Source organism: Myxocyprinus asiaticus, chromosome 4 (assembly GCF_019703515.2).
Source record: "Myxocyprinus asiaticus isolate MX2 ecotype Aquarium Trade chromosome 4, UBuf_Myxa_2, whole genome shotgun sequence".
Lineage (NCBI taxonomy): Eukaryota > Metazoa > Chordata > Actinopteri > Cypriniformes > Catostomidae > Myxocyprinus > Myxocyprinus asiaticus.
Genome location: NC_059347.1, coordinates 12,938,411 through 12,951,347, shown reverse-complemented (window position 1 = coordinate 12,951,347; position 12,937 = coordinate 12,938,411). Strand labels below are relative to the sequence as shown.

Genomic DNA, 12,937 nt, shown 5'->3' with positions numbered 1-12,937 from the left:
CAGAGGTTCCGGCCGTTGATCCAGGGCAAGCACGTGTTATTCGGACAGACAGCACTTCAACGGTAGCATATGTCAACTACCAAGGCGTTCTGCGCTCTCGTTGTATGTCACAACTCGCCCACCGTCTCCTCCTCTGGAGTCAGCAGCACTTCAAGTCGCTGCGAGCCACTCACATCCCGGGCAACCTCAACACTACAGCGGACGTGCTGTCATGGCAGGTTACCCTCAGAGGAGAGTGGAGACTCCACCCTCAGGTGGTCCAGCTGATTTGGAGTCGATTCAGATGGACACAGGTGGACCTGTTCGCCTCCCAAGAATCCTCCCACTGCCCGCTCTGGTACGCCCTCACCGAGGCTCCCCTCGGCATAGACGTGCTGGCACACAGCTGGCCCCCTGGCCTACGCAAATATGCGTTTCCCCCAGTGAGCCTGCTTGCAAAGACCCTGTGCAAGGTCAGGGAGGATGAGGAGCAGGTCGTCCTGGTAGCATCCTACTGGCCTACTCAGATGTGGTTCTCGGACCTCACGCACCTAGCGACAGCTCCCCCCTGGCGAATTCCCCTGTGGAAGGACCTTCTTTCTCAGGGACGGTGCACCCTCTGGCACCCATGCCCAGACCTCTGGAATCTCCATGTCTGGCCCCTGGACGGGACGCGGAAGACCTAAGCGGTCTACCACCCGCGGTCTCCATCAGGGAACGGAGGTTACACAAGTAACCATGATGTATTCTTTGGAGTACCATATAAATACAATGTACATGAATATGATAATCATTCAGTATCTACTGTTTCAAAGGAATTGGGTAGGATTTGGTAAGATAGTACTAAATTCATCCCCAGGTGGAATTAAAGTACCATGGTATGACCATCTGACACCAACACAGTTCTATGGTACTGCCACAGTAGTTTTTTGAAAATGGCCATTATATTAAATAGATAAGGTTTGCTTCCTTAAAAGGATAGTTCACCCAAAAATGTAAATATATGCCATAAAGATATGCCATTTAAAGAAATAGTTCACCCAAAAATGAAAATTCTCTCATCATTTACTCACCCTCATGCCATCCCAGATGTGTATGACTTTCTGTCTTCTGCAGAACACAAAATAAGATTTTTAGAAGAATATTTCAGCTCTGTAGGTCCATACAATGCAAGTGAATAGTGAACAGAACTTTGAAGCTCCAAAACGTACATAAAGGCAACTTCAAAGTAATAAAACTCTAAAATATAACTCTTTTTTCACTGTACACCTTGCCATTGCAGACCCTAGAAATGATCATGATTTCAAGCTCGATTACACTTCCTAGCGTTTGATGCATAAACAGAGTGCTAGATGGGGCCAAGAAATGTAATCAAGCTTGAAATCATGATCGTCAAGGAGACTGCTGATGTCAAGATTTATAGTGAAAAAGGAGTTATATATTGGATCACTTCTGAAGACATGGATTAAACCACTAGAGTCATATGGATTACTTTTATGCTGCCTTAATGTACTTTATTGAGCTGCAAAGTTCAGGTCACCATTCACTTGCATTGTATGGACCTACAGAGCTGAAATATTCTTTAAAAAAAATCTTAATTTGTGTTCTGCAGAAGAAAGAAAGTCATACACATCTGGGATGGCATGAGGGTGAATAAATGATGAGAGAACTTTTATTTTTGGGTGAAGTATTTCTTTAAATGGCACATCTTTATGGTATATATTTACATGGCACTCCAAGGTACTTCAAAGAATAATAGCATGGCATTACTCTGTCCAAAACATATGTTTTAGTAAGTGGATACACTGACACACTAATATTGTTAGACATCCGGTGTATCATGTCAGTGTTCCACAACTCCAATCCTGGCGACCAAATGGGTCCCATTTGGAAGTTAAAAACTCTTTGTCTTCCATATTTCAAATTTTTGTGAATTTCAGTCAGTCCAGCTTTCGAGCATTTGTGTTGTAGAGAAATTTACGTTTACTGAAAAATCACATAAAAAGAGAAGTTGCTGGTGCGCCTTGTCAATAATTGATCGTTCACCATCAACAAACCTGCTTTGCAGTTGATTTTAACTCCAGGAAAAATTCTGTCACTGTCAGTGAAAGCGAAACCTACGCCAACTAGCGTTATTATTAAATTAAAATATTTCTGTTAAAATGGAGCAATATGCCACGAGAGGCTCATTTTGTGACGATTTTCCCACCGGTTTAGATGTGTTGTTAGATCACAGGTATGCAGATATCGGCTATTTTACTAGCTTTGCGTTTATTTGTGGTAGGGAAACGATGCTTTCTGAAATTTCGAATCAATTGAACCATTTGCAAAATGTTTCAGAGGTCGAAACACCGCACGCTGAGGACATCTGCTGGTAAAGACGTGTAAATGCAATGGAAAGACTAGAGAAAACAGCTCCAAATAACACTAACCGTTAGTATGCATGACTTTTCCTAAATGAGTGAGAACTTCTTATAAACCACATAAATGTTTCAAAAGTCTTTTTATGAAAAGTTTACATAAGGCTACTCTGAGACCCCAGAAGAAAAACGTGAATAAAAGCAATTAATTTTCACATTCTAAAATTATTGATCTGCACATAGCAGTTTTTTATTTTTTTTTTTGCTTTTTTTTTCAACAATCAGTTTCTGAAAAGTGCATATGAAAACAAAACAGATTAGGTTTCGATCAGTGGAACATGGGCTACTAGAATTTGAAGATATAAAAAATAATAAAAATATAATAATAATAATAGGTTGATTTTATGCAAAGCATTACAGATTATTATTAGACTAAGCATATACACAGTTTTATCCATCATATCCTAACTCTTCTGCCATACATTCATTGCAACTGTGTATAACAGATTTGTATACAGTATATATATATATATATATATATACACACACAGTGCATCCGGAAAGTATTCACAGCGCTTCACTTTTCCCACATTTTGTTATGTTACAGCCTTGTTCCAAAATTGATTAAATTCATTATTTTCCTCAATTCTACAAACAATACCCCATAATGACAATGTGAAAGAAGTTTGTTTGAAATCTTTGCAAATTTATAAAAAAAAACAAAAAATTAAAAAAAAAAAAAAAACACGTACAAAAGTATTCACAGCCTTTGCTCAATACTTTGTTGAAGCACCTTTGGCACCAATTACAGCCTCAAGTCTTTTTGAGTATGATGCTACAAGCTTGGCACACCTATTTTTGGGCAGTTTCTCCCATTCTTCTTTGCAGGACCTCTCAAGCTCCATCAGGTTGGATGGGGAGCGTCGGTGCACAGCCATTTTCAGATCTCTCCAGAGATGTTCAATCGGGTTCAAGTCTGGGCTCTGGCTGGGCCACTCAAAGACATTCACAGAGTTGTCCCGGAGCCACTCCTTTGTTATCTTGGCTGTGTGCTTAGGGTCGTTGTCCTGTTGGAAGATGAACCTTCACCCCAGTCTGAGGTCCAGAGCGCTCTGGAGCAGGTATTCATCAAGGATGCCTCTGTACATTGCTGCATTCATCTTTCCCTCGATCCTGACTAGTCTCCCAGTTCCTGCCGCTGAAAAACATCCCCACAGCATGATGCTGTCACCACCATGCTTCACTGTAGGGATGGTATTGGCCAGGTGATGAGTGGTGCCTGGTTTCCTCCAGACATGACGCTTGCCATTCAGGCCAAAGAGACCAGAGAATTTTGTTTCTCATGGTCTGAGAGTCCTTCAGGTGTATATATATATATAAATGCTTCATTGAATTTTTACCATAAACAGAAATCATATTTCCCCCAATTTTATTCAAAGAATTGGTTTGATTCTTAAATCCTAATGCTTACTGTAGGAAGGTTTTTGATATATACAGTTTATGTGGAAAAAGAAAAATTTAGGTAACTATAAAACCGTGGTTCTCAAATGGTGGGTCACGACGCAAAAACGGGTCACAGGTGTGTACTCATAGGGTTCCAGACAGTAGGATAAACATTGCTTGATGCAAAAAAAAAATTAAACGAAACTAACAATATACATATATAGGATAGTAAAATGGTAATAATAGTCAAATTTATTGTTTAATGTAATTACATTTTGTTTAACTTTTGTATGCTAAACGTTTTTCGTGCAGTGTTGTTTGGTCGCCACTTGATGTCCAAAGTAAAATCTGGGCTCTGAAGTAAAATTAGTTGAGAACCACTGCTATAAAACCCAGGGAGTATGTTGTTGTTTTTGATGCCGAAGGTTGTTTCACAAAAAAAAAAAAAAAAAAAAAAATTGTGGATATACTAGGATTGTTTTAAACCAAAACGATTGTAACTATTTATGTTGTAATTTTTCTAACAAAAAGAGAGATTAAAACTTTAAATTGTACCTAAATTATTATTATCATAATTATATAGATGAGGGAAGATTAGACATAAGAGCGATGTGCATTTACGTTTAAATTTAGATTATAAAACTTTCTATTTAGATATAAGTTTAACATGTATGATGATGCATCATCTAATATATTATCATGGGAAATAAACAGAAACTTAAATTAATTAGTTGTCATATCAAAAAATATAAAAACATTTATGAACAGGGGTCACAGTAGTGGGATAAGATGACTGTAACAGTATAAGGATGGGCAAGGAGGAGGTGTGAACCGGCTGAACAGTCAACATAAAGTTTAATGGTAAACATAAACTTAAACCAACATAAAACATAAGGACACACAAACACAATGCGGCCGCATGTGTCTCTCTCACTCTCGAACTGGCGTCTCCGTCTCCCCTTTATCTCACTCTCCCGCTGATCAGCTGATTCAGCGCCGGTCGTGCACCATCACAGCCTGGCCACACCCTCCTCCTGGTCACACTCCTACCCCCCCCCATTCAGGCAACCGGGCGCCACCGGTCTGACTAACTCCCCCACCCCCATCTCTGGAGGGGAGACACTACCCTTCCGGCCATTCTGTCAGCCGGTGGTGCACCCCGCCTCTTGTGAACCTGGGGGAGAGATGAGGGGAGGCATGGGGAGAGGGAAAGGGTGAGCGGAGACACACAGAGGGAGAGAGAGAGAGAGAGAGAAAGAGGAGAGAGAAAGAAGAACTTGCTCGCTGGCTCCTGGACACACTGTCATCCGGCCCTCAACCGGTCCTCCACCATCTGGTGGACGCCAGCTTGCTCCTTTCCCGGCGGACGGCAGCGAGTCCTCTGGCCCCTGGCAGACGGAATTTCTCCTTCCCTTCTTCGGCGGATGGCAGCGGTTCCTCCGGCTCCCGGCGGCCAGCAGCGACTGCTCCATCCCCAGGCAGACGGCCGCGGCTGCTCCCCTGGCAGATGACAGCAGTGAGGACTCCACGACAGTGCATCCCTCCTCCTTCCCGGGATTCGGCACCACTGTAACAGTATAAGGATGGGCAAGGAGGAGGAGGGAAACCGGCTAAACAGTCAACATAAAGTTGAATGGTAAACATAAACTTAAACCAGCATAAAACACAAGGACACACACACACAACGCGGCCGCATGCGTCTCTCTCTCTCTCGAACTGGTGCCTCCGGCTCCCCTTTATCTCACTCTCCCACTGACCAGCTGATTCAGCACCGGCCGTGCACCATCACGGCACGGCAATACGCCCTCCTCCTTGTCACAATGACCCTCTACCTTAGGGCAAGATCCCCAACCCCAAAGAGATTCTGAAAGTTAAACTTATTCTATTAATTATACATAGACATATGAATATGCCTCAATACTGTATATATTTAGATTTTTAATAGTTTAGTTTATAATGAATAGTGAAGATGTTTGAATCTAACACATTTAATTATTTAACAATAACCCCATAAATTAATAATTATAAAATGAAATTCTAATAATAACACCAGCAACAACATGCACTTTGGGCCCAATTCTGAGGAGCATCTCACCCCAAGGGCCAAACTTACCTTTTGTTATCTTCCCTTATCTTCCCCTACTATACTGGCCATTCTTTATCAATACATCATTAGTGATCAGTAACTGATGATGTCTTTATATATGAAGAAATGAAAAGCATTGTTTTATAGGAAGATGTTAAAGAAAACATGTACACCTCCTCTACACTAAAGCAAATATAAAAGGAGGAGTTGTTCAAGTGGAGTGAGGAGGTGTCTTGCGCTGTTTATATAAAGCTTTATCAACATGCTATATGTGGACTTTGCTTCTCACGTCACCTGTTTTCATTGATCTGAGTTTATTCACTCTCTGCATCATCGGAATCAAGAAGGTTACAAAGGCGATCTTCAAAAAGTTAGTGCTGCATTATGGTGAGCTTATTTATCAAAAATGAACAATTTTTTGTAAAATTTCTAAACTTTGTTTCCATGAAAATCAACATATTTTGTGCAACATTCCATTAAGCTGAACAACTCTTAGAGATAGTATGTTAAACAGTTTGAAAGTATGTGTGCTACTAGCAAAATGTATGCACCTTTTACCTGTTGGCACTCCTTGGAAATCTGTTTTCATTTTAGTTCATATGTAGGTCATACAGTAGTTTATCACAGTCAGTAATGCAATCGAGGCATGATTTTACAATTATCAGGTGGGAGGACAGATTATACAGTATGTTATGTTTTACTTTGCCATTTTAAATGCAAAATATAACTATTTTTTTATGAAATGTTACTAAATATTTATTTATTTAATATGGAAATAACGTGGTCAAAAAAAAAAAAACAACACATATTTGGACACTTTATCACCTAAAACGCATAACTGTTATTGCATTAGATAAAATATCAAACTAAGTGGCAATCATTTTAAAGAAAGATAGCACAGGCAGATTTTTCAAACAAAAAGAAGTAAATAATACAAAAATAGATCATTCTATAATTGCGGGCACATTTCATGTCCGTGGGATATATTGTATATGTAATGCATTTTCATCAACATATAGTACCAAATGCTTATTTTTTTAGTACATAATTATATTTTTCCAAATCACATCATTATTTGTTGGAAAAGCCATCTCTTTTGTTAAAAATGAAAGTGTATTTGGCATAAAACCTTGGTATTCAGCTGTCTGATTTTGTAGAGTTGGTCATTCTACTTTGCAAATATGCATGAAAATGACCTCAAACATGAATTATTTTCATACTTCTGCCTTGATATAGATTAGATTATCAAGACATTTTATGCACTACAAAAAAAAAGTTTAAAAATTGTTTTTTACTGTGATATACTTAATTTTGTTTGTCCGAAAAATATTTGTCAACTAAGTTACCCATCTGAAAAACCCCACTTCAGAAAGGAACATTTTGTCCCAATATTACATGACTTGAAGGACTTAAAGTTATGTTCTTTCCCTTTTTACCAAATATTTGTGGAAAAAGCCAAGCCTGGGCTAAGAGTGGATTAATTGGCTGTCAAAAGTGTTACTCAAGTAATATTGCTTTAAAACTTTACAAAAAAAAAAAAAAAAAAGACAAAAAATTATTCAATATTTTTGAAGATGCATTTCCAAAGACACAATGTGCTCAGTAGTTCTATGTTGAGTAAAGACCCAAAATGTTTTAAAAATGTCAACAATGTTACCCGTCATCAATGTTACACAGTAAAGGTAAAATAGTGGACAAATGTGACACAGTTGACATTTAAGAGTTGTCCACAATTTGTAAAATGAAATTTAAAGGAGTTACTGAACATTAGCTTAGCAGTCATTTGGAACATTTTAAAATCATGTTCAGCTCAATAACTTTTAAACAATTATTTTGATGAAATAATAAAGAAAAAGGAGCATTGCCATAATTGTAACCTGTGAAATATTAACCATTGCTCAAGTTGCTACTGTACTTTCTCCTATTCAGTCAACTGAGTTACATGTGTCTGATTATTTCAGTATGGTCAACTATGTTACCATGAGTTTTTACATCAAAAAATTATCCTGTACAGTTATGTAGAGTGTCAAGTGACTTCAAGAAGTGTGTTTTGTGACCACTGGGTTCTATTTGTAGAACTAGAGAGGTATTATCACTCTAAATATTTTTTTCATTAAAGTGTTAAAGATCACAATTGTTGCTTTTGGTGATAATCTATCAAATCGGGTTGCTATGTTAATTCTTGGTATTTTCCAAATGTGTACAACATCACTTAATTTGTCAGTAACATAGTTGACCATTTAAGCCGCTGACGTCATACTTTTCCAGAAAAATATCCAAAATGAGGCTATCCTGAGTTTGCCAAATAGCAAATAAATAGAATTTTAAGGGTGCTTTGTAAGATCATATTAAAAATTAAGAAAAAAGAATTTGGACACTTTCTGGTTGTCAGAATTAGTGGAACATGTCCACTGTTAATGTGACAAACCACACCTGTTATTGCAAGACAACAGATTTTCCAAAATTTTTCATCAAGTCCGATTGAATACTTTTTTTGAATTACACTTGAAGGCCATGTTAATTAGTTTGATTAGTTTGTATTTTTCAACTTTATTCTGTTATAAAATAAATAATGTTGTATTAATAAGTCATATGTATTAAAAGCCCCAGAGAGGCACAGTAATTATTTCTGCATGTTGCATACACTGGTTATCGGCAAGCACATGACCTTAAATTCTGTCATTACTTGTATCTGTTTTAGGATAGCAAACTAGAGAGTGCTCAGAGGGAGGCTGAGGAGGTGAAAGTCATTATGCTGGAAAATGTAAACAACGCAGAAGAACGAGAAGGAAATGTCAAGGATCAGAGAGCTGAACAACTTCAGTCCACCGTGAGTATAACATACATCTGTGTCACCTAAAATAGAGTCTGATATTGGCATGTAACTTGCAAAATGATACATGCCAGATCTAGATTTAATACATCCCGATCAAAATTAAATTAGGATGCCTTCTAATTTACTTGTACTTTACATTTATGCAAACATGTTTTTTTCCAAAGTGACTAAGAGTGCATTTTTATCAGTATGTGTGTTCCCTGGGAATTGTACCCAGGAACTCTAAGCCTGGCCAGAGAACTCAAGATTTGTGCCAAATATGAAGAGTGCAACTCTAAACAATTAAACTGTCTATTTGAGTTCATATTAATCCTAATATAGATTTCATGTATAAACATTCAACATACGTATACTGTAAACATAAACATAAGTGTTCTGAATATTCTGTGAAACGTAAAATGCAGTTCTAAACCCAGAAATGCCATATCAACAAAGCTCTATTTTGGAAGGAAATTTGCACACACTCTCAAGCACTTTACATCTTTGTGTTAAAGGTGTCCATTAATAACACTCACATCCACTCAAATTATTTAAATTTTGGTTTCAGAGTAAAACTGCAGCAAAGCTAAAAAGTTCAACAAAGCTGAAAGTGAACCAGAAGATGGAGTACATGCGGGCTAATAAAGGACTTGTAAGCATCCTAGTGGTCTCAGCTGCTATTATACTTGCTGTGGTGATTGCCATGCTTGCCACCAAAGACACATATGAGCACAGGCACTCAGTAGTAGAAAGTACCTTAGAAGAGCCATAGCATTAACTATAGACTGGAACAAGAAGAGGACAAATCACCATGAACACACCAGAATTGTTTGTTCAGGGGAGTATAACTGATTTTATTACCACTTGGAATTGCAATTCACTGTAGAGGGGTCTTTTCATTTGTAGACAGTTACAGGGTGGGGGGCAACAATAGTTTGTACACTAAAAAATATATATTTTAGCCTATTTTTAAGATGTATGAATTCATAACAAAATTCCATCTTATTCAATAGTGTAATTTTAAACCAAATTAAATAAATAATAATAATAATAATTATTATTATTATTATTATTATTATTATTATTTTAAAGATTATTCAAATTCAGTTTGATTGAAGTTTGTCACGAAATTTAAATTCTTAAATCTTTAAAAAAAAAAAAATTGAGTGTAATGTTTTAGGATATACATATTATCTGAGCTGAGATGAGAGTAAAATCAATTGTTATAAATAATTTTATGTAACTTTTTTATAATATTTAGAATTAATTTCATGGAATCTGTTTAAACATACTTAAAAATTGTACACAATCATGCACATTCATGTTTAACTCAAATTATTGAGCAAAACTGTCATGTAAAATCCAAAACGTATTTCAGTTTTAATAACATATAGTATATATGCCGGCGAAAAGGCATAAATGTTGACTATTGATTGTTTTAAATAATCTCAACTTTTTCTACATTACATAGTTCAATCAACTTTTAAAATTGAGTTTATCTGACGAAAATGAAGTTTGATTTTTAACAGTGTGAACATGACTATACAGAAAAGGCTATACAACTAAAGACTTGGTCCCCATGATAATAGTGCTGATAGTTTGGTATGTAAACACAAGAAGATTAAAAGCAAGGGCACTTTCTAAAGTCCAGTGCACAACATCCCCTCTTTTTGTGCACTGTGCTGACATCAGTGTTACATGTGCTTACAAATTAGATTAATATAAAAGTTTATTATAATAAACATTATTATTTAAAAATATGAATTTGTGATAATAAAAATTCATATTTTGTCACTATTTTTGACTTGGAAACCAATTTAAGTTGTCAAAAATGTTTTATGAACTCATACCACAAGGGCTGGTTGAATCTCATGTTTGGTTATGCGGTATGTAAATTGGGAAGAAAGTTAAAGTCATCAGTTGTGGTTCATACCTTGAAATCTAACTAAGCATCTATCCCTAATCACTGTTTTCTCAGTCAATTGCAATGACGCAATCAATACATTTTCATTAAGAATATACTGGTCACACCTAACCTTAACTGAATTGCAGTGTGTATGAAAAGCTCCTTGCCATGGCACTGGCAAAAAATCTTTCAGGAGAACATTTGTTGTAGTCAGTTGTAATGATTTCTTTACTCCCCTAATGGCCAAATCAGCACTGATTGTTTTATAGATTTGTGTCTTTTTCTTGAATTGCACTATTTATTGTAGATATGAAAGCTAATTTTAACATTTAACAGTAACCTTTATCATGTTCTATTGGCATATTATGTACTGTAAATAAACTTTGATGTCGGTAAAAACACAAAATAATGCATCAGCGTGTCTACACAGAACTTGCCCTTCTCTGAAGTGACATTTTTTAAAGTCAGTCAACAGAAACATTCAACTGTATTGTCTTTATGAGAAAGCAAAAAGGTAATAGAGAAGAATAAAAACATGGTGACTTCACATGAGAAACTGAAGACCAAGAAAAGACTCATGGGCGTTGTAGTGGTGTGTGACAAGGAGGGGGCGTGGCCAGGCCTTGATGATGCAAGCCTGGCGCTGAGTTGAATAATCAGCGGGAGAGAGATAAGGATGGCCAGAGATGTCAGATCGAGAGAGAGATGCACGAAGCTGTGTGTGCCTTTGTTTGATTTGCATTTTATGATATGTTTGAGTTCAGTTTGTTATTAAAGTTTTACGTTGACTGTTCAGCTGATTCCTGCCTCCTCCTTGCCCATCTTAAGAACCTTGTTACATTGATGCCGAAACCCGGGAAGGAGGAGGGATGCACTGTCGTGGAGTCCTCGCCGCTGCCGTCCACCAGGGGATGGAGGAGTCGCTGCTGTCCGCCAGGAGCCGGAGGAACAGCTGCTGTCCGCAGGAGCCAGAGGAACAGCTGCCATCCGCCAGGAGCCTGAGGAACCGCTGTCGTCCACCAGGGGACAGAGGAGTCGCTGCCGTCCGCTAGGAGCCAGAGGAACCGCTGCCATCCACCAGGGGACGGAGGAATGTGGCAAATCAGGTTCTCAATGTGGAAAGGAGGAAGCGGGGACCGGGTGAACAATCCACGTCAGACATTTAATAAACACTTTTCAGTATATAACAAAACAAAAACACGCACTGCTTTTCAGACAGCTATAGCTGTATACATATAAACAAAGACACACACACACATAGACAGGCTTTGTGCATCTCTCTCTCTCTCGAACTGCAGCTCCAGCTCCACCTTATCCCTCTCCCGGCTGATTGTGATCATTCTCCCCCAACCGTCCCTCATCGCTCGGCCACATACAAACTGTTCCTTCCATGTCTTCACGTGTCAATTTTGACCCTTATGGGTGAACCAGTTGTGACCTTTCAACTTCTGACTTTCTTAATGTTATACAGCTTTAAATTGTTTTTGTACATTTATAAATCAAATTTGTCCTGAAATATTTTACATTTTCTCAAATTTTGCCCTATACTGTTCTCTAGTTGTGCCACCTGCCTCACTGGGTACTACATCTTTCACACAAATTACAAATCCCAAAGTGGGGCAGTGGTGGCTCAGTGGTTAAGGCTCTGGGTTACTGATTAGAAGATTGGGGGTTCAAGCCCCAGCATTGCTAAGATGCCACTGTTGGGCCCTTGACCCTGCCTGCTCCAGGGGTGCTGTATCATAGCTGACTCTGCACTCTGAACCCAGCTTAGCTGGGATATGTTGGGGAAAAAAAGAATTTCACTGTATATGTGCAAATGTATATGTGTGATAAATAATTATTAATTATACTTTTCTCTCAAATGGGGTTTGTGCACACATGCACATGTCCAAAAACACATACAGACAGAGTTTTTATAGGTTTTAACAGATATGTTAGTAAATAAGTTCAATAAGAGTAACACTTTACAATAAGGTTCCATTCGTTAACATTAGTTAATGAATGAGGTATCATGAACAATCAATTAACAATATATATTTTGACAGCATTTATTAATCTTAATGTTAGATAATCAAAATACAATTGTTTATTGTTATTTCATGTTTGTTCATAGTGCATAGTGTTAACTAATGTTAAAAAATACAACTTTTGATTTTAAAAATGTATTAGTATATGTTGAAATTAACATTTACTATTATGAATAAACGCATAATAAGTATTGTTCATTGTTAGTTCATGTTAACTAATGTTGTTAACTAATGTTAACAAATCGAGCCTTATTGTAGAATGTTACCTTACTAACCTGATTTTATATGATGGGGTACAATGGGACTAAATGCCCCCCA

The 12,937-nt window shown here is 37.5% G+C and overlaps 1 long non-coding RNA gene across 1 annotated transcript; it reads left to right on the top strand.

The window, feature by feature from the left end:
- Window positions 1-6,136: 6,136 nt before the first annotated feature.
- On the top strand, window positions 6,137-12,629 carry LOC127439918 (uncharacterized). The gene is made up of 3 exons (XR_007897022.1): window positions 6,137-6,255; window positions 8,570-8,698; window positions 9,252-12,629. It is a non-coding gene; the product is annotated as an uncharacterized LOC127439918 (long non-coding RNA).
- The last annotated feature ends 308 nt before the right edge of the window (window positions 12,630-12,937 follow it).